This window comes from Rhinatrema bivittatum, unplaced genomic scaffold (genome assembly GCF_901001135.1).
Source record: "Rhinatrema bivittatum unplaced genomic scaffold, aRhiBiv1.1, whole genome shotgun sequence".
NCBI lineage: Eukaryota > Metazoa > Chordata > Amphibia > Gymnophiona > Rhinatrematidae > Rhinatrema > Rhinatrema bivittatum.
The window spans coordinates 25,050-49,455 of record NW_021820806.1 but is presented as its reverse complement, the minus strand read 5'-3'; the positions used below and the strand labels follow the sequence as shown (position 1 = coordinate 49,455).

Sequence of the window (24,406 nt, the reverse complement as noted above, 5' to 3'; positions counted from 1 at the left end):
ACGCCCCTTTGAAGTCCTTCACAGTTCTGGTCTTCACCACATCCTCCGGAAGGGCATTCCAGGCATCCACCACCCTCTCCGTGAAGAAATACTTCCTGACATTGGTTCTGAATCTTCCTCCCTGGAGCTTCAAATCGTGACCCCTGGTTCTGCTGATTTTTTTCCTTAGGAAAAGGTTTGTCGTTGTCTTTTGATCATTAACACCTTTCAAGTATCTGAAAGTCTGTATCATATCACCTCTGCTCCTCCTTTCCTCCAGGGTGTACATATTTAGATTCTTCAATCTCTCCTCGTACGTCATCCGATGAAGATCCTCCACCTTCCTGGTCGCCCTTCTCTGTACCGCCTCCATCTTGTCTTTGTCTTTTTGAAGGTACGGTCTCCAGAACTGAACACAGTACTCCAGGTGAGGCCTCACCAAGGACCTGTACAAGGGAATAATCACTTCCCTTTTCTTACTCGATATTCCTCTCTCTATGCAGCCCAGCATTCTTCTGGCTTTAGCTATCGCCTTGTCGCATTGTTTCGCCGACTTCAGATCATTAGACACCATCACCCCAAGGTCCCTCTCCAGCTCCGTGCACATCAGCCTATTCCTATTATTGCTGTTTATCTTTAAGTCTAAGGGCCGGATTTATTAATTTTTTCCCTATAGCCTCAGCATGGGGGCAGAGCGTTACTATATAGGCAACTTAGGTAATCTATATTAAACAAATCCCATTTTTTGGCAAGTTACTTTCAAATTGTTTGTAAAACTGCAATAATTTTGGCAAAGTTAACTGAAAAAAAATGTAGTTCAGTTTCTTTTAATAGGGGATTAATGAAGATAAGTAATATTTAATACCAATTCACAATAAAATGGATACCAATATTATGTATCTGGGGTGAGCAGGCCTCTGCTGTGGAACGGAATCTGCATTACCATTCATCTCTGAAGTAGTTGCATTTAGACTAATCAATTTAAAATCCGACGTAAACCTGAATGTTCTGTACTTTGTTAGGTACACTGAGATTTTTTCAGTAATTCTGCTGTGGATTTGCGGAAGATTTAAAACACATTATATGGTTTCACAACTGAAAAGACTGAGTAGACGGCTGAAAACTGCATCACTCAATACAAAAAAAAAAAAAGTTCAGATATGAACGTTTTCTCATTCTTGTAATAACCGTAAGACGCTGGATCATAATAAAACAAGAAATTTTGAATCCCTTCTAAAATATATTTTTTCTTTCTCTGACCAAGCCTAGCTCCCCTTTCCCCTGCCTCACAAAGCCGATTCTGCGCCAAAGAGCACGTATGCCTTGGCCCGTGGCGCGATTACGTAACAAAGTCCCGCAGTGGTGACGCACTGAGACAAAAAAATCACACCAAAAAAACAGAGGGGCGGAGAGAAGCAAAGTGTTGCATGTCGGGAGCGGAATAGGGACTGCGTCAGAGGAGGAGAAGGGAGGGGGGTGAGGGAGAGGAACGGAGCAGAGCCGCCATCTTGAGCTGGAGAGACCTAGAGGTAGACGGGAGCAGTAGTTGCCGTCGTCGTTGCTGCCGCCAGAGGCGGAACCGAGGCCGAACAAGCGGGTGTGAACCTTTTCCTTCTGCTAGCGGGAGAGACAGAGAGGGAGAGACGGGAAGCGAGCAAGCGAGAGTTTGGATGGCGGCCGACAGCAGGGACGAGCAAGGTATCCGCGGGGGGAGGGAGGCGGCGGCGGTGGTGGTGGCCCCGCTGTGAAGGATTCCTGCGCTCCTTGCATTCCTCTTTGTTAGGGGGAAGGGAAGCTGCGGGTTTTATTTTTTTCGTTTTTAGTATGCGAAAATTCAGTGTTAAAAGGAAGACAGAATCGTTTACCGCCCCCCCCCCCCCCCAAGTCCCGCCCTTTGTGTCTTCTCATCCCTTTCGCAGGCCGAGTCCTACCCGAATGCAACCTGAATAACTATATATATATAATAATAATATTTGTGTTTTTAGGCTTTCTCCGGCTGACTGATTTTCTACCGTGCAACACGGTCTAGGAACTGGAAAATAGTTGCGGACCATTTTTTTACACTGAATCTTTGTAAATTGTTATATTATAGTAAAGAAATTGCTGATTATGTTATATTTTTCAACATATGCTTGATTATCGATATGACTTTATATAGGTTTGTGTGTATGTATGTGTGCGTGTTCATATGTGTATAACACGTTATAATTGTAATTTGTTGAGTGAGGTCACGTCTCTGTTCATGAGGCATTTAAAGATTGAGAGTTGGGCATTGCGATCACAGAGCAGGTGGAGGTGGGAAATGAGGAAAGTCTCATAAAATGCAAGTCTTTCAGTCTTTACAGGAAAGCGTTTATAAATCAACTTATAAGGGGTTTATTTGCTTTGTCATATTTGGTGGAAAAAGTTGTAGATTTATTTTTTTTTGTTTCCACCCAGTGTAACACATTTTGAATTATGCTGTTGTGCAGTCTTTTACGACCGGCGACTCGCAGAAGACTGCAGTATTTAACGTTAAATGAACGATGACATGTTCAGTGCTTCTAAGATGTGCGTCAATTGCAATCCTTTTTAGTCGTTTAAATAAGCCATATATTCTGGATTTTGTTCTGTGTGGAAAAAATGAGCAGACTTTGCTTATGGTGAAATTAAAAAAGAATGTGTTAGGGTCTGACCATAAATTGGTAAACTTGTAGAAACAGGTGCTATCTTTAGATTGTCATTATGTCCAGATAGGCATTTTGATTACCAAAGGTAATCAGCAACAGAATTCAGATGCTGTTCAGAAGAGAACACTATACAAATACTAGCAGAAACCCTTTGAAATTCCCTGGAGGTCCCTAGTCCGTTTTACTTCCCAGTCCACCTTTCAGTAGTCCTTTCTCATCTGGATCACAGCACATTTAAACTTCTCCATCAGCTGGACCCCACTTCTCCCTCCCTCTTCACAGCCCTTCCTGCACACTTCAATCTGCCCAAGCTGGATCCTAGCCCACTCTGTTCTCTCCCTATTGTGTAACCTCTAGCAGACCATGATCCAGCACTCCCTGCTCACCCCAGCCCACTTCTGAACCTCCTCCCTAACTGATCTCCCCCACTTTCCTGCCCCATCCCAGCAGAAATTCGTCTTCCTTCCCAGCTTGACCCATTCATGCTCTGCTTCCGCCTACACAGCTCAACCCCAGCACACCATGACTCCCTTTCCCAGTTCCATCACCTGCTCTGCCAAGCCCTAATGCAATCTTCACCCCTCACATGAACCCAATCCTTGCACACTTCAAACTGCCTGACCTGCCATTACTTGCCTCCTTGTGCCATAGCCTTACCAGGCTCCAACAGACAGTCTAAATACATTAATTTAAAAGATAATTGCAGGGTTGAAATGTAATATAGAAGTAAAGAGTGAGAAATTGTATCCATTTTTCTTATGATTTATATTTGTATCTGAAACATGATTTTTTTGAGTGGGAGTGTTAATGTAAAAAAAATTATTGGACCTTAATATTGAAAAAGTGCAAAAGCAATTGTCTGCTCCAGAGGCAGTGCTGTGTGTTGCCATGGAGTGGGGTTCATGATTTGATTCCTGAGTAAGACCTTCAGTAGGGGAGGATCCAAGATGGCTTCCGGAGAAGGCTGCTTGTTAGAAGGTCTGATATTACATGGAGATTTTACTTTTTTCCTTTGGTTTTGTGATGAAGTGGAAGGGGATTCCTCAGGTTATTCCCTGATGTGCTAAGTTGTGATTTAAGAACTTTTTCCTCCTCCTCTTTAAGTGATGGGAGAGGGCTTCATTGCCATTATGTCTGAGGGAGCAGAGTAGCGGCTAAATATGGTCGTGGAAGTTTACCAGAGTCCCGACATCAGGATTCCTCCACCAATGGATCTATTTCAGTTTAATCGGTCAGCACGGAGGTCTTTACTGGTAATGACTTGGAGTGAAGCATAGGGAGTGCTGTGATTGTGGGGATACGTTTATTATACTGTAGCCAGAGCAGAGTTTGGAACCAGCAGTGTGAAGGAGATAAAGTATGCAGCTTTGAGGACGGCAGTGTGTGGTTGCTGTCTGCAGGAAATACATCTGTGCATGAGCTTTCTTCCATCCAGAGCTCGGGAAGGAAAAGAGTACCACGCAGTGGATGGGGGGCAGGGGGGCTGAGCAATGAAGAAGAGTACCGAGGGGAGGGGGAGGAAAGAAGTAAGAGAGTGAAAGAGTGCCAAGGGGGAGGAGATTGTGGGAGGAAGATAAATGTATTGGAGAGAGATGAGATGGGGGTTAAGGAGCACCATGGAGCAGGAGGGTGAGGCGTAGGAGAGAGTATGGTCATGTGGAGAAATGGCATGGGAGAGTTTGGTCGAAAGGGAAGGAGTTGTCAGCTTGTTCATCCCTAGTTCACATATGGTAAATTTATTTCTGTTGGTTCTCAGAAATTCATTAATTTTTGAGAGTTTTGCATACATTTGATTCAAGATCCAGGTTTGTTTAATTTGGCTATCTCAACAACCAGAATGCTTGTGGCACTAAAGCAGTTCTTCTCAACCCACAGACTTCAGGATATCTATAGTGGTTATGCAAGAGATTTGCATTTAATGGAAGCAATGCATGCAAATCTATCTCATGCATATTCATTGTGGATATCCTGTAAACCTGACTGGTAAGGTGTTACCTGAATCACTGTACTAAGGAATAAATTTCATCATCCCTGACAGGCTTCTAAAAATTATATCCTGGTGCCTAGTATTTTCTAATATTTTTCCAGTCCTACCTGTTTTCCAGGTTGAAAATTATTTCCCTGAAATGTGCAGATGAATAAATATTTAGTGCTACTAACCATTAAAAGATATTTGTGTAACATTTCAGCAGTTTGATAAACAATTATGGGAGTATTTGTAATTCAGGCCTTGTTAGTAAATCAGGCCCTTAGACCACCCTAAGGCTCTTCTCACATTGTGTCTGGGGAACAAAAGCTTAGTACATCAGACCCTAAGTGGAAAGACTACTAGGAAAAGATTTTCTGCTGATACCAAAATCTGCAACAAGGAAGACACTTGGAATCTAGCGAATTTTGAGGAATGATCTCTGATCTAACAGTTAAGATGTAGTTCTCAGTTGTGAAAAGAATATTTTATGTCTAGGAAGGAAATCTGTCAGATTGCAATTTACAGATTAAACTTGGAAATATACATTTATCAGTACAAGATGAGAGTAATTCTTGACTCTAAAATTTGCATGATAACATTAAAAAGGTAGCTCAGATTGCTTTCCTTTAGCTGTTAAGGCCATTAAAATGTATTTTACCTTCCACTGAGTTTAGAATTGTATGCACCTGGATTATTGTACTGCACTTTATGTAGGTCTGCCAAAATAATTAATTCAGATGCTTCAATTAGTGCAGAATGCTGCTGTCAGACTAGTGTATGGATTAAAATGGTCTGTAAGGGGGAGGAGTCAAGATGGCCGCTGCTGCAGGACGCTGAGTCTCGCTGCTCGGCATTGTTTACCTGTAAGAGTGGTTTTTTCCCCTAAACTTATTTACCTTTTCGATGAAATGCCTCATAAGAGGAAGGGCAAGGTTAGGATTTATCCTCCGAACCTACCTTGCACCTCCGGACAGCGAATAACTGACTTTGCGATCCCAGGAACCCGATCGGGGGAGCCAAGCGCCGTTGCAGAAGTCTCGAGAGGAGCGAGACTATCGCCAGGCGAGATTAGTGAGCCCCCCGGATCCCCGTGGCCCGCTATAAAGCTCTCCACTCGTCGACGCTGGAGGTATTGTACACATGGACCCAAGTATGGCCGAAGCACAAGGTGGAGGAACCCCCAGCGCTGTAGGAGCAGGGGTGGGAGCCTCGGACCAACCTCCACCACGGCAGGAGTGGGAGATCCCAGAAGGGGGGAACCTCGGCGTGGGAACTATACCACCAGGAACATCAGACCGGAGGTCTAGACGAGAGGAGGTAGGAACTGTAGCCCCAGTGCCCTGGGAGTTTGTGAAACCGGCGGAGATTACATTAGAGTCCCTTTGGGACCTAATGATGGCTAATGCCCATACCCTTAGAGACCAATCTCAGCAGATGGGGGTAATGGTGAAAAGGCTGGACGTGGTGGAGAAGGATCAGAAAGTGAATTCTGTACAACGTAATACGGCTATCCAAGAAATATCTGCAAAAGTTAAACAGGTTCAAGATCTGAATATTTCTTTAATGAGAGATCGAATATCATCACAGAGAAGAATAGAGTCTATTGAGAATTACCTGAGACATTTGAACATCAGAGTGGTGAATTTTCCCAAAGTGATGGGTGAACCAGTATTACTGACTTTTAAAAGATACATGTCTGAGGTTCTAAAGATCCCTGTGGAATTGCACCCTTCCTTAAAAAAGTTTTATTTTTACCTGTTAAAGGTGTGTCTACACAATTACCTTTGGGTGAAAACAGGGTTGATTTAGAAAACCTCACGGAGTATCTGGAAAATTCATGCTTGGAAGTGATTGAGAGGGCATTTCTTTTCGTGTCCTTCTTCACTGAACCAGACAGAGCTACTATGATGAAAGCGTACTTCCAAAACATTAATACTCCCTTTATGGGGGCTACAGTTAGGGTCTAGCCAGACCTTTCTAGGGCCACCCAACAACGGAGGAAAATGTTTATTAATATGCGACCTGAGGTACAGGCCAAAGGCACAACTTTTCTCCTAAGATTTCTATGTAAATGTGTAATAAAATATGTGGGGAATACCTATATCTTTTTCTTGCCCGAACAGCTGAGACAGTTTCTAGAAGGGGGGGACATAACCTTATATATTAAGGGACATATATAGTGATGGGCTCCTATCAGCAGTAAATATGGTATGATTTCCTTATTTCTCCTTATATTTTCCTTGGATATCCTCCCCCCTGTATTTCCAATGTAAAGCAGTTAAGTTTTTCCTTAATATCCATATATTTAGATTATATATGGAAGAACTGTTTGTTAATTTTATTTCCTCTGGTAATTGGATTTCTGTATTTCCTTACAAAGTATTCTTTGTTTATAACATTTGAAAATCAATAAAATATAAATTAAAAAAAAAAAAGGTCTGTAAGTGTTTAAGTGTGTATAAAGCAGCTTTATTGGTTGCCTATTGCCTTTTAAATGGGTAATACTGACTTTTAAAGCTATTCATGATCACTGTTTATCAGATAAAATCAATTGGTATACGCTCCTTGGCTCAGGTATTACTTGAGGTAATGGCTAGTATGGTGAGTTAGTATCATAAGAGCAGAGCATAATGTTTTACTATGCAGAATCCTATATTATGGAATTTTTTATTTTATTTAGAATTTTATATTCTGCTTTTCGACACTTCAAAGTGTACATCAAAGCCCTTCAGGGCTTACAATCTAATTTTGTACCTGAGGCAACTGAGTAAAGTGACTTGCCCAAGATCACAAAGAGCGATTGTGGGATTTGAACCCTGGTTTTCCCTGCGTTGTAGCCAGGATATTTGTAATGAACAGGATTATTTGAGATTGATGAGCAGACTACATAGGCTGTAATGATCTCTTTCTGCCATCATATTTTTGTTTCTAAATTTTGTCAACTGGTAATGGAACTCAAATGGAAGGTGGTGATACTGGACCTGGTGCTTACCGACAGGGACAGTATTTCTTATGTAGTGGATGATCTTCTTGGATTCACTATTATGGAGCAAGATATTGAAAGTTCATTCAAAGTTGAGAGTCCTAGACTTCAGGAAAACAACTTTAAAAAAGGGAGTAACTCAAGGAGTTAGCTGGGTGGGAAAATAGAAGAGCAGTGGGCAGAACTGAAAGGAGATATGAGTAGCTAACCTTTTTCTTAGGAAAGTAAATGAGAGAAGCTAAGGAGGCCAAATGGTTGTCTAAAGAAATAGCTGAAAAGGTAGGGGAGAAAAGGCAAGCATTCATATACTACAGTTGATTGCAGAAAGAGGAAAACAGGTGACCATATCTGGAAAAATTAAGCTGGAAAAGTAGTGAGAAATGCAAAAAATAGAAGAAAAAAATAACAAATGGTAAAATGGGGAGGCAACACGTCTTTTTTTTTTTTTTTTAAGAAAGTGATAGAAGTGCAAAAGTGGATTTGTTAGATTGAGGTGGAAGGGAAGAATATGGAGGGGCAAGATAGCCGCGGCGTGAGAAGCACGGAAGGAACGCTCTGATTCTCTGTTCAGATTACTTTTTTCCTAAAAATAATGCCGCATACCAAGAGGAAAGCACGAGTAAGGGGAATATTAACATCATCCCCCTTACCCGAAATGCTTCAACTGAGAATAGAAACCTTCTTTGCCCAGAATGTGAACCTGAAGCTGGTGGAGGAAGCTGCAGCAGAGGTAGGTGTGGAGCGGACGCTGAACCTGCAGGCTGATGACATCTCCTTGAGTCCTGGTGCACCAAACACCCCTCCCCCGCCCCTCGACCACGGAAGAAGCAGAGCAAAAGTTGAGACGAAGGAGTTGAGAGGCGCAGTTGAGTACTGCCGAGTTTGGTGGCATGGATAGGTCTTTGAGTTCTGCTGGAGAGAAGTCTTCTAAGCAAAATGATGGATCATCTTCAGGAGAGTCTGCTGGAGCCTCGGAGGAGGAGGAAGAAAAACTTAGGGTTGAGATTGGGACCTTATCAGCTGAAGGGAAAGAACCCTCCAAACAACTTGCAGAAATACTAACAACTGAGAAACCTTGATGCTTTATGGGGAGGCCTGAAAGATCTTAAATTTGATGAAAATTACAATGGAAACAAACCAGCATTTCCAGAAAATGGATGGGAAGATTAAAAATCATGAGGGGAAAATTACAACCAGAGTTGGGAAACTTGAAGAGAATCAGCTTGAAACACTGAGAATTGAGAATATAAATCTAAAGAAAATTGAGTTTGGAAAATACGGGGAAGTACTCTAATTTACGTATATCGAATTTTCCCTATTTGGAGGCTGTTTCCCCATTAGAGATATTCAAGAAATAACTTAATTCAAATTTTGGAACTTTCTAAAGAGATATTTCCTGTGTTTAATAAAATTTACTATTTGCCAGAAAGAGAAGAGGAAAAATGAAAATAAACAAAATACTCAAAAGAAGATTTTGGATTTAACTCCATTCCTAGAGCAATCTTCTGAATCTATGGCAATACATAGAAGAACGTTATTCATATCGTTTCTTTAATATCAGATAGAGAGATGGTATTTAGATTCTTCATGAGAAACAGGTTGAAATTATTTTATGGTGCAAAAGTCTAGATCTATCCGGATCTATCTAGGTCCACACAGGAGAGAAGGAGGAAATGTATCTCAATGAAATCTGAGGTGGAGAGGAGGGAAACTTATAGTCAAACACCCTTGTAAATGTATTTTGAGTTATAAAGAAAATAAATATTTATTTCTAGAACAATTAGATTTACGCAAGTTTTTGGATGGTAACCCTAATGTGCAAGCTGATTAGGGTTTGATGCATGTAGTTAAAGGTCACAGATATCACCTGCGAGCTAAATGTGATGATATTGGAATTGTTTCTTTTTCCTAGACAGTTTTTTTACAAGCCCCTAATTCTTAGTATTACTTATAAAATTAAGGTTCATTAAGTTAATGATATAAATGGAAAGAATTTCTGTACTAATAATTGTGTAAAGAGATCATACTTGGAAGTTAATACTGTGATGTATTGAATTAAAAATGAATAAAAATAAAATTATGAAAAGAAAGGGAAGAATATGTAGAGGCTGAAGAGGAAAAAGAAAGTTGCTTAACAGATATTACTGTTTATTGTTCACTGTGGAAGGGCTAGGAACAAGACCACATAAAAATACAAATAATTTGGAATTGAGGGAAGCCTCAAATCGATTTTTCTGAACAGTATGTTTGTGGGGAAGTAACTAAACTTAAAGTAGATAAAGTGATTGGGCCGGACCGGGTACATCCAAGGGTACTAAGTGAATGTAGAGATGTCCTGTCAGTTCCACTGGCTGACCTTTTTCATTCTGTGTTTAGAGTTGGAAGTAGTTCCGGAGGACTGGAAATGGGAGAATGTGGTTCCTGTTCATAAAAGTGGAAGTAAGGAGGAGGCTGGGTAGTGAGCAAACTAGTGGCCACGAGCCAAATCCGGCTCTTAAAGGATTCTAATCTGGCATGCCTTCACTTGGGCACACTCCAATATATGCAGCCTGCCTTTGCCCAGACCTGCGTGCTGGACGTCATCATCAAAGGCCAGGTTATTGCCCTTGATGATGCTTAAGCAGGGAGGTCAGAACATCAGCGAGTGGCAAGGGGAAGTGCTGTCAGTGAGGAGAGACCCCCATTAGTCTGTGCTGCCAGGGATCCCAGTCCCTGCAAGCGGGAAGAGACAGCAATGCAGCAATGACACCTGCCAGAGCCCAGCCAGAGGGGCCGAAAAAAGAGAAAAGTTGCGGCAGTGGTGCCTGTCGGAGGAGACTGAGTAGTGGACTGTTTCATCCCAGGCCAGCGGGGCTAATAAGTGAGCAGAGGTACAGTTATGTGTTTGGGAGTGTGCTTGTGAGTTTCTGTGAGACAGATTTAGCCTACGTGTATGTGTGCCTGGCAAAGAGTGTCTACAATCTCAGGCTGACTGGAAATGAAAAGTTTCCAGATAATGGAGAGGGAGGTAATCTTTTTTTTTTTTTCTTTTTTTATTCTTATCAGTTTTAATTATTGGGTATTTGATATGTCTGTATTGAAATATTTGATTTTGGAGAAAAGTTTAAAGTTTTTTTTTTATCCTTATTCTTAATTATTAGTGGTGGTCTTTTTGTGATCTGTTTTGAAATATTCTTTTCATTATTATGGTTTCTGCACTGTTGTGATTGATTTATATTTTTCTGTTGATAAGCAGGCTGATTTAGCCATGCTATTTAGGTGATGTCATCAGCCCTGTCACAGCCAGTGCACTTATGCTGCACTTCCCATTCGTGGCATGTCATCTGTGTCCTCAGTTCGGGTTTTTTTTCCAGACTCAGGCACAAACATATTTTTCTCTTTCTCTCCATCGGGTCTCCACTGTAGCCCAGTTAAAGGAGCAGAACATGGCAGTTCAATCCCTGTCTGGAACATCAGATTCTTAAATGACAGCCAGGCGGTTTTACCAGCAGTATCTCAAACCTTATTACTACCAGCAGAAACCATACAAGAGTTTCTCGCCCTTCAGATCTCAACAGTTCCAGCCATTTGAGCAGCAGCACTCAGACTCAGCCAGCTCAATCCAGGGGCCGGTAGAGGGATAAAAAGCAGAAACCCTCCCAACCATCTCTTCCAAAGCCACCTCAGACTTTCTGAAAATGGCCCAGCCACGGTCTCACTTTTCTATAGGGGGCGGGATACAACTTTTTTTTCCTTCAGTGGAGTCACATTACTTCAGATCAGTGGGTCCTTCGGATCATCCGTGAGGGTTATCATCTTAATTTCCTCTCCCAACCTTCCCTGTCACACTGGCCTGTTTAAAGGAAGTGTCTCAATTGCCTCTTCTGGAGCAAGAGACCCAGACGTTACTCCAACAATGGGTCATCCAATTGGTGCCAAGCATCAAATAAACTCTGGTTACTACTCCCAATACTTCCTCATCCCGAAGTGCTCAGGGGGTCTCTGCCCCTATTCTGGACTTACGCTCCTAAACAAATACCTTGGGAAGGAGAAATTCAAGATGACATCAAGTTAGTCCTACTGTTCATACAAGAGAACGATTGGATGTGTTTGATCTCAAGGATGCCTACACCCATATTCCAATACACTCTTCCTGTTGGTGGTTCCTGTGCTTCTGAGTGGATTCCAGGCACTACCAGTACAAGGTTCTACCCTTTTGGCATTTCCTCAGCTCTGAGTGTTCACCAAATGTCTGGCTTTGGCAGTGGCTCACCTAAGGTGTTTTTATTTATTCTTTTTATATACAGACATTTGATCTGAGATCACATCGGTTTACATTCCCCAGAGAGCTTACAATCAAGTTTTTGTACCTGAGGCAATGGAGGGTAAAGTGATTTGCCCAAGGTCACAAGGAGCGACAGTGGGACTCGAACCCTGGTCTCCTGGTTCATAGCTCACTGCTCTAACCACTAGGCTATTCCTCCTCCCTCCGATCTGTCTTTCCCTATTTGAACAATTTCCCTTTTTCCCCAACCAAGTTATCCCTATGACAGCATCTAGAAACAAGTCACTTGTCTGGAATCTCCAGGGTTCCTTATCAACTATGAGAAGTTGGTAGTCAAACCAACCCAGATTCTACAGTTCATAGGGGCCAGGATAGACTCGATCCAGTCTCATGCCTTCCTTCCCCAGGAGAGGATCGAACGGATTCATCATAAGAAAATGCCATACTGGGTCAGACCAAGGGTCCATCAAGCCCAGCATCCTGTGTACAGAATTACTCCTCAGATCGAAGGTCATTGTGTGCCAGGTCCTTGTACCATTGGGTCACATGGCGGCAACCATACATTCGCCTGCACATGTGGCATCTTCACTGGGGCTTGAAATCTCAATGGGCCCAGTATTCTCAACCGATATCCACCTTAGTAATCAGACTCCTTGTGGATGGACATTCATTGGTGGTTAAATCTAGTGGTCTTGACCATTGAAGCTCCTCTTAGAGACCCTGCCCACTGTTTAGTTCTCATCATAGACTCATCCATGCAAGGTTGGGGAGCACATCTTCTCCATAACCAAACTATAGGTCAGTGGTCACAGGACAAACAAGCTTACCAGATAAATCTCCTGGAGCTCAAAGCCATGAGATGCTCTAATGGCCTTCACCCATCTGCTACAGGGACATGCCCTCATGATTCATATGGACAATCAGGTGGCCATGTTTTATGTGAACAAGCAGGGTGGATCGGAATCCTGGCTTCTTTGCAGAGAAGCAGTATGGATCTGGGAGTAGGCCCTCAATAACTATAAGGGCCACCTACTTAGGGAATAGCAAACACGTTAGCCGAACGACTCAGAGTATTTCATCCTCACGAGTGATCGCTCAACCCGTCAATAGCAAAGGAAATCTTTCTACAGTGGAGTCGACCTTGGATAGATCTTTTCACCACCGAGCAGAATGGGAAAGTACCTAGTTCTGTTCCATCCGCCCAAGTCTACTCGGAAGGACACAGGATGCCTTCCTCATATTGTGGTCGCAAGGTCTCCTATATGCGTTTCCTCCAATTCTTTTCATCTCAAGAACAGTTTAGAAGATGATCTAAGATGGAGCTTGCATGATACTCATAGCACCCGCATGACTGAGGCAACCCTGGTTTGCTTATCTGGTACAGTACTCCGAGATCAATCCGTTAGATCTCTTGACTCTTCTTCTTCTCCATTCCTCCTCGCATTTGATTGCCTGGATGTTGAATGCAAGATATTGCAAGGCTTGACTCTTTAGCAGATATTTAACAAGTTATCATAACATTGAGGAAGTCATCAATCAGATAAAACTATTCATTCAAATGGAAGAGATGCCAAATGTTGTCAGTCATGGCATTTGCCCCTTTTCCTCAGCACCCAGAGAGATCCTCAATTATCTCTTCAAGTCTGGCTTGGCAACATCATCCATAAGTCCACCTAAGTTCTTTAGCTGCTTATCCCAAAAGGGACAAGGATTCCTCAGTATCTCGCTTCATGAGAGGACTCTAATCTCATCCTCTCGTCAGAAAACCTCCAGTGCCCTGGAATTTAAATGTGATCTTGCTAGCTCTAGTGAAGAATCCCTTCGAACCACTACACATGTGTGCATTTGAAGTTTCTCACTTTAAAGGTAGCTTTTCTCATAGAAATAACCTCTGCCCAAAGAGTAAGCAAACTGTAGGCCTTGGTTCACTTTTCTCCCTACTTGCAATTTTATCACGACAAGGTAGTCAGGCCTCATCCTAAACTCCTACCTAAAATAGTTTCAGCTTTTCACAGAGACTGGTCAGGGAGGAGACTGGTGGGAGAGAGAGAGCGACAGACTGGTCAGGGAGGTGACTGGTGGGAGAGAGAGAGAGAGAGCGCGACAGACTGGTCGGGGAGGTGACTGGTTGTGGGCCCTAAGGAAGAGGACTGTGAGGACAGAGCTTCAGCAGCCACTGCTGCTTCTAATGAGTGCTATTGGCCTGCAAGGGAAAGGAGTAGGAGAGTTGCTGGAGAGGTTAAGTAAAGGTGGCCTTTTAAGTTTATTTTTCTTGATTGACTGCCATTTTAATCGTTTGGTATTATGTGATGTCTGTATTGAAATTTTATTGATATTTGGACAATTTTTAATTTTTTTAATTTAATTGTTGGATGTTCTGTTCATCAGCTGTTTTGTAACATTTATTAGTATAGTTTTACAATTATTTCTGAGTGGGATCTATAGCAGCTTGGCTTGCTCTGTTTTCCTAATAGGAAGTGTATTAGTGTTTAGGGCCTGGTTTAATATTTGTAGTGTTGCCTTTTCATAGATAGGGTTGTTACTGTTTGAGTGTGTTCCATAATATGGGTGTAACTTTGTGTAGATTAGTTTGTGTGCATTATTGCAGATCCTAGGATTGTTAGATGCTATATTTCTCTTTCCATTTTTCCATGTTTGCACTGCATGCAGAGTGGCTGTTTTGGTTTTCCATTCCAGTTTGTCTGCATATTTATAATTTGTGGTCTTTCTGTACTTTGTGAAGGTCAGTTCTGGATGTGTGACAGAGGTGAGGTATTTTCCTAGCATGCAGGCATTTGTATCAATTTTATTTGTTGTGTTTTCTCAATAGGACATGCATTAGTAGTAAATTACTGTATTTTCATAAGGAGGGGTATTGTGCCTGCCAGTAAAGAGCGTTTTGCTTTTACTGAGATGGCAGAACCAGAATACCTTTTTTTGTATGGCGAGTTGTATGGGTAATGCCTTAGTTCTGCTCTGCACCCATTTTTGGGGGTCGGGGGTTCCTGAGGATGCAGAATGTATATTTACATTTTGTCCCATGACGGTCACATGTTCAGTGTCACGCATGTGAGAACCATCTGTCAGATGTGTCCTGGCCGAAAAAAGGTTGAGAACCACTGCTTTAGAGGAAAGGCGATATAAGAGCTATGATAGACATTTAAATATCTCAAAGGTTTCCATGCACAGAGTGATGGAACCAAAACACTATCTGAAATCAAAGCATGAGAGAATTCCCCCAGGACTACCCTGTATTTCTGTGCTACTGCGGAGTGCAGAATTCCCCAGCTGTGCAGATTTTGTGAAGAATTTGGCAGGCCCTGGCTTGTCGAGAGTGGAGGCCGTCCTGCTCACAGCGAAGATGGAGCAGGCCTGCTCGCAGCACGCCGGGAGCTGATTCATGTTTGTTGCGAGCGGGATTTCCTCTGGCATGCAGCGAGCAGCGGCCTTCCTGCTCATGGTGAAGAGAGAGCAGACCCTGGGTTGCTGCTAGCGGAGGCTGACCTGCTCGTGGCGAAGGAGCAGACTCTGGTGAGAGTAACTCTGTGTGTAAGCCTGTGGCATGAGAGAGAGCATGTGTGGGAGTGCCAGAGAGGGAGCTTATGTGAGTTGATTGTGAAGGAGTATATGTGTGTGAGTGGGTGCTGGTGTGTGGGGGAAAAAGATTGTGTGTATGTGAGGGTGCTTGTTTGTGAGAGGGGGGGCCTGTGTGAAGGGATGTGTGTGTATGTGAGAGAGTGAGCCTATGTGTGTGTGGGTTGGGGGGGGTTGAGCGAGAGAGGGAGCCAGTATGCAGGGGTAAGTGAGAGAGACATAAGTAACCTGTGTGAGGGTATATGCGTGAGAGAAAGGGGAGCCTGTGTGGGTGTGTGCAAGAGAGAGAGGAGGTTTGTATGTTCACTAGAGAGGAAGTCTATGTGACGGGCAGTACTGAAAGAGGAGTCAAACTATGGGCGTGGAGATGGAGTGGAAGAGATTGAGCCGGGGGGGGGGGGGGGGGGGGGGGGGGAGAATTGCAGGTAGAGGAGTTGGGGCCTGAAGGGCAAAATGAAAGGAGACTGGCCAGGGGGGTAGGGAGAGAGGTTGGAAAAGACACCGTGAACTTCTAGGGAAAGTCTGCTCAAAATATTTAAAACTCTGCATCTTTAATAATTTTTGTGTATTTCATTTTAAATTAAACCATCATCTATATTGTGTTTTGACCAATATAAAGTGTGCAGAATTTTAATTGTTTTTGCACAGAATTCCTCCAGGAGTAATACAGGTGATTTCTAACAGTGATAGGAATTATAAAAAGCTGAATCAATTTGGCACATGGGCAGACTAGATTGGCCACACCATCTCTTTTTTTGCTGCCATGTTTGTGTTGAATCCCCCACCCCTGTTTTGCTCTCATTGGGACATTGTTTCCATCCTGAATAGTTTTCACTCATTGTGACTTTCGTAGCCAGGGACCCTGGCTTTTGTGGCAACTTAGGAGTCTGTTCTGCAAAAAGGGTTCAAAAATTCTGTGGCACAGTTTTCAGGTGTTTGGGGGTTCTGTTGCTTGTTTGCATAAATGTGTACATTGTGCATTTCTTAAAATGCAGAAAGTAAAATTAATTAGAGATTTTTCAAGATATTGTCTTACTATAAGAGTTCAACCTCATTGTCAGGCTTCTCAACTATTTGTCTTATGATCTAAGCAGTAGTCAAATGTACATTTTCTAGCATGTAGACAGATGGACTCAGGACCAGTGGGTTATGCTCCCCTGCCAGCAGATGGAGACAAAGCAAGCTGACGTCACAGTATATATACTCCTGCAATGATCCCAGCCTGCCAGAATTCTCCATCTCCAGCAGATGATTTATGTGCATCTCCCTATGGGGGGTTGCTGTAAATTTTGGAAGGTAAATTTTACTCTGAGGGCGAAAGCCCTGCTCTCCTGCAGTGATATGGTCTCTCCCCTAGTTGAGAATTCGAGGTGATTTCTGTGGTCCATCAGAGGTGTTCCTTGTTCAGTAGGTAGCCTGTTCCTGGTGTGGACTTAGCTGCTTGTACAGCTGAAAGACAGCGGGTGCAGGAGGATGCAGTGGTGATGGCAGATGCCCTCTTCCCCCCCCCCCCCCCCCCCCCCCCCCGCAGTCTCTATACAAAGCTGGTAAGCGCTGAGCTCCAGTAAGTTTAAAAAAAAAAAAGATGGAAGACATTTTTACCTTCATATATAAAGACAGAGGGGTTTTAGGACTGCCTCTGGTCTCAGTGCTCAGCGTGCTGTTCTGACGACGTTCTCGCTCCTGGTGGGGTTAGGGGTACTGGGCAGCCTGGCGGGTTGAGCAGCCCCCCCATTGGCTAGGCCCCGCAGGTATGCTTCTTGCCTGCGTGCCACATGGTAGGCCGCTGTGGCGCTTTTCGCACGCTTCTGTCTGTTTCTACCCTTTACAGGACGTAGGTGCACACAACTTTAACGATGCTGATACGCACGTGCCTGCACACATTGCGTGTGTGTGAATTAAGCAGCGCTTATTTTTTGGGAGGGTTCCTAATTTTTGTGCGCATAAAATTTTGGGCGCAAGCTGTTTGGATGCACGTTCACCACTGTGTTGACGCTGGTGAACAGGAAGCCTACGTGTCTTTTTCTCTGTACTGGGCTTCTGTGTCAGTGCTGTTTGGACATTCAGGAAGAGTTGTCCTCTGATTTTGCTAAGCCAGGATCCTCCTATTTTGATGAAAGTTTGGTGACTGCTTTGTCTGGAAGTTTGCCAAACCTTGGTACTCCCTTGACTGGCTCCTCCTCAGGAGATGGTAATTCAGTGGGTCCTACTCCAGTTCCTTCTGGGTTTGCCCTGGATCTGGCTGCTTTTTCTTGGGTGGAGATTTTTCAGGTTTAGAATCCTTTCTTCAGCCACAGTCCTCCGCTTTACCCAATCCGGTCAGGTTGGACCCTCTTCCACAGGTCCTCTTCCTCTCCTGTGGTTCAATGCCAGAGCGTGCCTTGATTCGCTGTGGGTTTTCCTGAAAGGAACCCAGATGGCACGGATGATGAGGCTGAACCTGATTCCCTGGAGGATGGGAAATTCCTTCGGGACTGGACCACGTTACGGTTCTTTCATAGAGTTGACCTGCTGGCTCTGATTTTCCAGACCTTGCAGTAGCTGGGTGTTCCTGGTGCAGATTCCATGTCTGAACCAAAGAAAAATCCCATTTTGGTTTCCTTGCATAAAGCCTCTTCTTTTTTCTCAGTTTTGGATACCATCCAGGAATTGAGTTTTCTGGAATGGGACACACCAGAGGCAATTTTCAAAGGGGGTCAGACATCGTAAGGTCTGTACTCCCTGTATCCGGCTGTGAGAGAGTGATTGTGTCTTCCCAAACTGGATGCGCTGATCTGTGCAGTCTCTAGGCAGATGACTTTCCCCATGAAGCGAAGAGCAACCTTTGAAGGGATGTACATGATAGGTGGCTGAAGTCTATCCTTAAACAGGCCTTTGAAGCGGTGGTGATGACTTTACAGATTGCTTCCTATTGTGCTCTTGTGGCCCGATCTTGCCTGTTTCTCCCCACAGAAGAAGCAAGCAGTGGAGTTCACACTTCAAAGGCTCCTCAGGCTGAGGGCTGTGGTTCCAGTGCCTGCATCGCAAGAAAGTATGAGGCAATATTCCATTTATTTTGTTGTGATCAAGAAAGAGGGCTCCTTTCATCTCATCCTGGAGCTCAAGAGGGTCAACCATCTTTTGAAGGTGACTCATTTTTGCATAGAAACCTTACACTCTGTGATAATGGCGATGGAGTCGGGGGAATTGCTGACCTTCCTGGAACTGACAGAGGCTTACCTTCATAGTCCCTTCTGATTGGAACAGAAATGCTTTCTACGCTTTTTGGTGTTGGGGGCGTTTTATTAGTTTCAGGCGCTTCTCCCAGAACATTTTCTAATGTTATAGTGGTCACAGTGGCAGTCTTGGTGTGGGATCTTGGTGCACCCATTTTTGGATGACTGGCTGATCTGAGCCAAGTCTCAGGAGAGCCACCTGGTGTGACACAAGGAAGTCTTCTTATTGCAGGAGCTCGATTCGGTGGTGAACCTGATCAAGAGCAATCTTCAACCATCCCAGTTGGGAGTATCTGGGGGTCCGATTCAACACTGGGCAGGACAGAGTTATCCTTCTGGAATTTCGGATTCAGAAATTAATTTCTCAAGTGCATCAGTTGGTGAATACCATACACCCGCTGATGTGGACCTACCTACAGGTGCTCGGCTTGATGGTGGCAATCCTGGAAGTGGTGCCATGGGTGAAGGCGCATATGCATCCTCTTCAGCGCTCTCTGCTGTATTGTTGGAACCTGCAGTCTCAGAACTATGTGGTTCGGCTCCACTTGCTGATGGAAATCTGCTCCTGTCTCCAGTGGGGCTTGCGGGAGGATCATCTGAGCGTTACCTTGTCCTCTCCAACCTGGTTGGTGCTCATGACAGATGTGAGTCTCCACAGTTGGGGGGCCTCACTGGAGTTAATGTTTCAAGGGCATTGGAATGCCCAAGAATCCCGCTGGAACAACATTTGCCTGGAGGCCTGGGCGATATGGCTAGCATGCTTGCAGTTTAGTCACAGGCAACGGGATCAAGCGGTTCACGTAATGTGGGACAATGTGACGACAGTGGCCTATATCGATTGCCAGGGAGGAACAAAGAGCCAGCAAGTGTCGCAGGAAATAGATTGGATTATGGAATGGGCAGAAGGTCATCTGCAGATCTTGGTCTCACATTGCAGTGGAGTGCCTCAGGGATCTGTTCTGGGACCCGTGCTTTTCAATATATAAATGATCTGGAAAGGAATAGGACAAGTGAGGTAATCAAATTTGTAGATGGTACAAAATTATTCAGAATAATTAAATCACAAGTGGATTATGATAAATTGCAGGAGGACCTTGTGAGACTGGAAAATTGGGCATCCAAATGACAGATGAAATTTAATGTGGATAAATATGTGATACATATAGGGAAAAATAACCCATTCTATAGTTACATGATGTTAGGTTCCATATTAGGAGCTACCACTCAGGAAAGAGATCTAGGTGTCATGGTGGATAATACATTGAAATCGGGTCAGTGTGTTGCGGCAGTCAAAAAAGCAAACAATGTTAGGAATTATTAGGAAGGGAATGATGAATAAATGTCATAAAGCTTCTGGATCACTCCATGGTGTGAAGACCGCACTTTGAATCCTGTATACAGTTCTGGTCGCTGCATCTCAAAGATATAGTTGCGATGGAGAAGGTACAGAGAAGAGACAGCTGAGGGAGGATAAGATAGAGGAGGTCTAGAACGGGTAAATGTGAATCGGTTATTTACTCTTTCGGATAATAGGACTAGGGGGCACTTTTTGAAGTTAGCATGTAGCACATTTAAAACTAATCGGAAAAAGTTTTTTTTCACTCAGCGCACAATTCAACGTTGGAATTTTTTTGCCAGGAATGTGGTTAGTGTAGTTTAGTGTAGCTGGGTTTAAAAAAGGATAAATTCTTGGAGGAGAAGTCAATTACCTGCTATTAATCAAGTTGACTTAGAAAATAGCCACTGCAATTACTATCATCAGTAGCATGAGATATACTTAGTTTTTGGGTTCTTGCCAGGTTCTTATGGCCTGGATTGGCCACTGTTGGAAACAGGATGCTGGACTTGATGGACCCTTGGTCTGACACAGTTTGGCATTTTCTTAAGACAACATAAGAGCGGACTTTCTAGCAGGGAGAATCTGGACCCAGGAAAATGGGTGTTGTCAGCCGAGGCGTTTAGGCTGATTGTGGATCGCTGGGCCTTCCGATCCTAGACCTGGCGACTTCTCGAAATGCGAAATTTCCTAGATTCTTCAGTCGCAGGAGATACCTGTGGTCCCTGGGCATTGATGCTTTCGTACAGGTCTGGCTGGAAGACGTTGCTTATGCCTTTCCTCCGTAGCCCTTGCTGGGCAGGATAATTCACAAGATCAAAGGCCACAGGGGCTAGTACTCCTGGTGGCACAGGACAGGCCCAGGCGTCCGTGGATTGCGGATTTGCAAAGACTCCCCCCCCCCCCCCCCCCCACCTTGCCTTCCGTCGCACATGGATCTGTTACAGCAGGAACCGGTTCTTCACAAGGTTCTGACTCTATTGTGTCTTAAGGTTTGGCCCTTGAGAGGGCTCACCTGTTAAAGCATGGTTATTCCTCTGCGGTGATTGTCAGCTTACTCCGCGCTTGCAAGTTCTCCACTTCTTTGGCTCATGTGTGGGTTTGGAGAGTTTTTTTGAGGCCTGGCGTGAGGAGTGGAGTGGTGGTCCTTGTTCAGTTAAGATCCCACTCATTTTGGACTTTTTGCAGTATGAGATGAATAAAGGGTTGGCCCTGAATTCCTTGAAAGTGCAAATTGCAGCTCTTACCTGTTTCAGGGGGCCATGTGAATAGTGTTTCATTGTCGTCTTACCCTGATATGGTCCTTTTTTTGAAGGGAGTGAAGCATCTTGGGCCTCCCTTGCGGTTTCCGGTTCCTTTGTGGATCTTAACTTGATACTGGATTTTTTGGTGGGCCCTACGTTCTGACCACTGCATAGCCTTTCCTTGTCATTGTTGACCTTGATTGTGTTCTTGGTGGTTGTGTTAAGCACATCAAATTTCTGAGCTGCAGGCCTTGTCTTTCCGGGAGCCATTCCTTCAAGTAACTCGGGGGCGTTACAGCTGCGAACTGTTCCATCCTTCTTGCCCAAAGTAGTCTTGGAATTTCATGTGAATCGGTCCATATCCTTGCCGTCTGTGGATAAGGTCAGGGATGCAGAGGAGTATCGCCTCTTGTGCTCCTTGAATGTCAAGAGACTTGTCTTGCAGTATCTGGAGGTTTCTGAACCTTTTTGATAGACAGATCGCATTCTTGTCCTCCATGGCGGGAGTAAGCAGGGTACTCCGGCTTCGCAGGCTACCATAGCTCGATGGAGTAAGGAGGTAGTCACGGCCATGTATGTAGATGCTGAAAAGCCGTTGCCTACTCAAGTTATGGCTCATTCCACTTGGGCTCAGGCAGTGTCATGGGCAGAGGTTAATTTGTCTCCTGTTGATATCTGCCAAGCTGTGACATGGTTCTCCTTGCATACTTTTTCCAGGTTTTATAGTCTGGTTGTGCAGGCCCGGGAGGAGCAGCCTTTGCACGTATGGTGGTTGACTGGACCGCAGGCAGCCTCCTACCCTGTTTCGGGAGTAGCTTGGTACATTCTACTGGTTCTGAGTCCATTTGTCTACATGCTAGGAAATAGAGAAATAAATTACCTGAACCTTTTGTTTTCCTTAGTATAGACAGATGGACTTAGCTTCCCATCCTTGGCTGCCAAATGATTGTGTCAGTAGTCTTCCTGTGGGGCTATGGGTTCCCATGGATTACTGGTAAGTGCTCATCCAGTCACTAGATTGGGGTACCTATGTTCTTACTTGAGTTCACTGTTTATTGATGGTTGAGTACAGTTAAGGTAGACTCTTTTTAATCATGTTTTTTGCTAGTCTGTCCACGGTTGCTTTTTGAGGAGAATACTGGCAGGCTGGGGGTCAATGGAGAAATATATATATATTTATACTATATCAGCTTGCTCAGTCTCCATCTGCTGGCAGGGGAGCATAACCCACTGGTCCTGAGTCCATCTTTCTATACTTAATCAGGTAAGTAATTTCTCCATTATCCAACAAGCCTAGCAGATTGCATTGCATACTGCTGTATGCTAGCAGGACTACAAATTAGACACTCTCAAGATACATCACGTTAGAGCCATGGCTGCATCAGTGCCAGGCTGCGAGCTGTGCCTTTTAGACATCCGCAAAGCTGCAACTTGGTCATCAATACATCACTTGCATCCCTATACTGTTTGGAAAGTCTCTGAGTGTCGGTAAATTTGGACAAGTGATTTTTGCATGTCCTCCAGTAGTCCATTCTCCATGCTGGGATCCTGGTTGCTTTTTTCAGTAAACATTCCTCTGCAACCCTCAACTTGGGACTTTCCCACATAATGGCTAATTCAGCCCTGCTTATCTACTGATACCATAAACAGTGTTTTCCATAGATAGGATGAATTAGTCATACTAAATACCCACCTACCTTCCTGGTGAGTTGAGTATTTAGCTAACAACTCTAAAGCGAATTGAGGAGAGGTTGTTAAGGCAACACCTGAGTGGGAGTTCTGGCACATTCTCGGTAGAGCAAATGCTCAAAGAGCTAAGAAGGAGATTAGTTTGATGCTGACGAATGATGTCTCCCACATGTAATGGCTAACCTACCCTGTTATCTTTGGAAAGCACCATTTATGGTAATCACTTCCTTGCTGCAAATTAACGTGGAATTTAATTCTATGGATATAGAATAAAAAAAAAGAGCAGTTATGCCTCTTAATTTGACCTTATGGACAACATATATAAAGAAATGCTGTCCAAATTTGTATTAATTTCTGCGTGAGGCTTCCATGGAGAATCTTGATTAAAAAAATAAAAATGGAAAAAGGGATAGGGGACTTGAAGTGATGGTATGGAGTAAAATGCACAAAAGAAATATAAGGACACACAGGATGGATACAAATTTATGTATTGATAATGTTGTACCTCTGAAAATTTGGTCAAAAAGGGGGTTAGAAAATCAAATCGGTATTGGAAAATTATAATCATAATTTTCTTCTATGTATGGTGGGCTTGTCCTTTTTTGACCTCTTGGAGAATATTTCTTGGATATTTAGAACTACAAGAGTTTGATGCCCTGGAGACCCATTTAGTTGGTCTTTTTGGTACCATGTTTACTTCATCTCCGGAAATAGATTGCTCTCTGTGTACCTTCTTACTGCAATCAGAAGAAACGATGTTAAGAACTGCAATTCCTCGGAGAAGATGTCTATTGAATCATGGTTTTGTGGAAAAGTTAACATTTTGTATTAAAATTAATATTCCCTAAGTTATAGGATCACATGGCATCCTTTTAATGAAATTTCAAATGAAGGCAATTTTCAGTTAACATCCTAGGGTCCTGTATATTTGCTTCTGTTTGCTTTATTTGTCTTTGGAGAAGGTAACCTGATGGATATGTGTATGTTTTAGATATAAAAGTCTTTCTAAGGTTTTTGAGTAGCTAGTGACTTGTCAATTACTCTGTGTAATGAAGCTTATTTTCTCTAATTGTGTATTTTCAGAAGTGTTTTGTCAATTAATTGTTTTGATTAGAATGGTGCTTTGAACTTTCAGGGGGTGAAGTCAACGTCCTGGACGACATACTGACAGAAGCACCTGATCATGATGATGAGCTGTATAACCTTGAAAGTGAGCAAGATGTAAATGAGAAAAAAGGTACTTTGAAATTTTGTATTTCTTGCTAAAGAATTGGAAAGTTATTGCAAGTTTGAAAAGTCAACAGTGGCTTCAGTCTTGGCCACTGAATAATCACTAATTTTTCATACATATAACTCTCTATACACCTATCTGAATTCATGGTTATAACTGGGGCTTAAATTGGGAGAAAACATCAGTGGATTTGAGCAAAGAATTATTAAACATTGTACTGGAAAATTAAAATG

The 24,406-nt window shown here is 43.4% G+C and overlaps 1 long non-coding RNA gene across 1 annotated transcript; it reads left to right on the top strand.

The window, feature by feature from the left end:
* Positions 1-1,426: 1,426 nt before the first annotated feature.
* LOC115082154 lies at positions 1,427-24,160 on the top strand. The gene is made up of 2 exons (XR_003854089.1): positions 1,427-1,677; positions 24,078-24,160. It is a non-coding gene; the product is annotated as an uncharacterized LOC115082154 (long non-coding RNA).
* Positions 24,161-24,406: the final 246 nt, after the last annotated feature.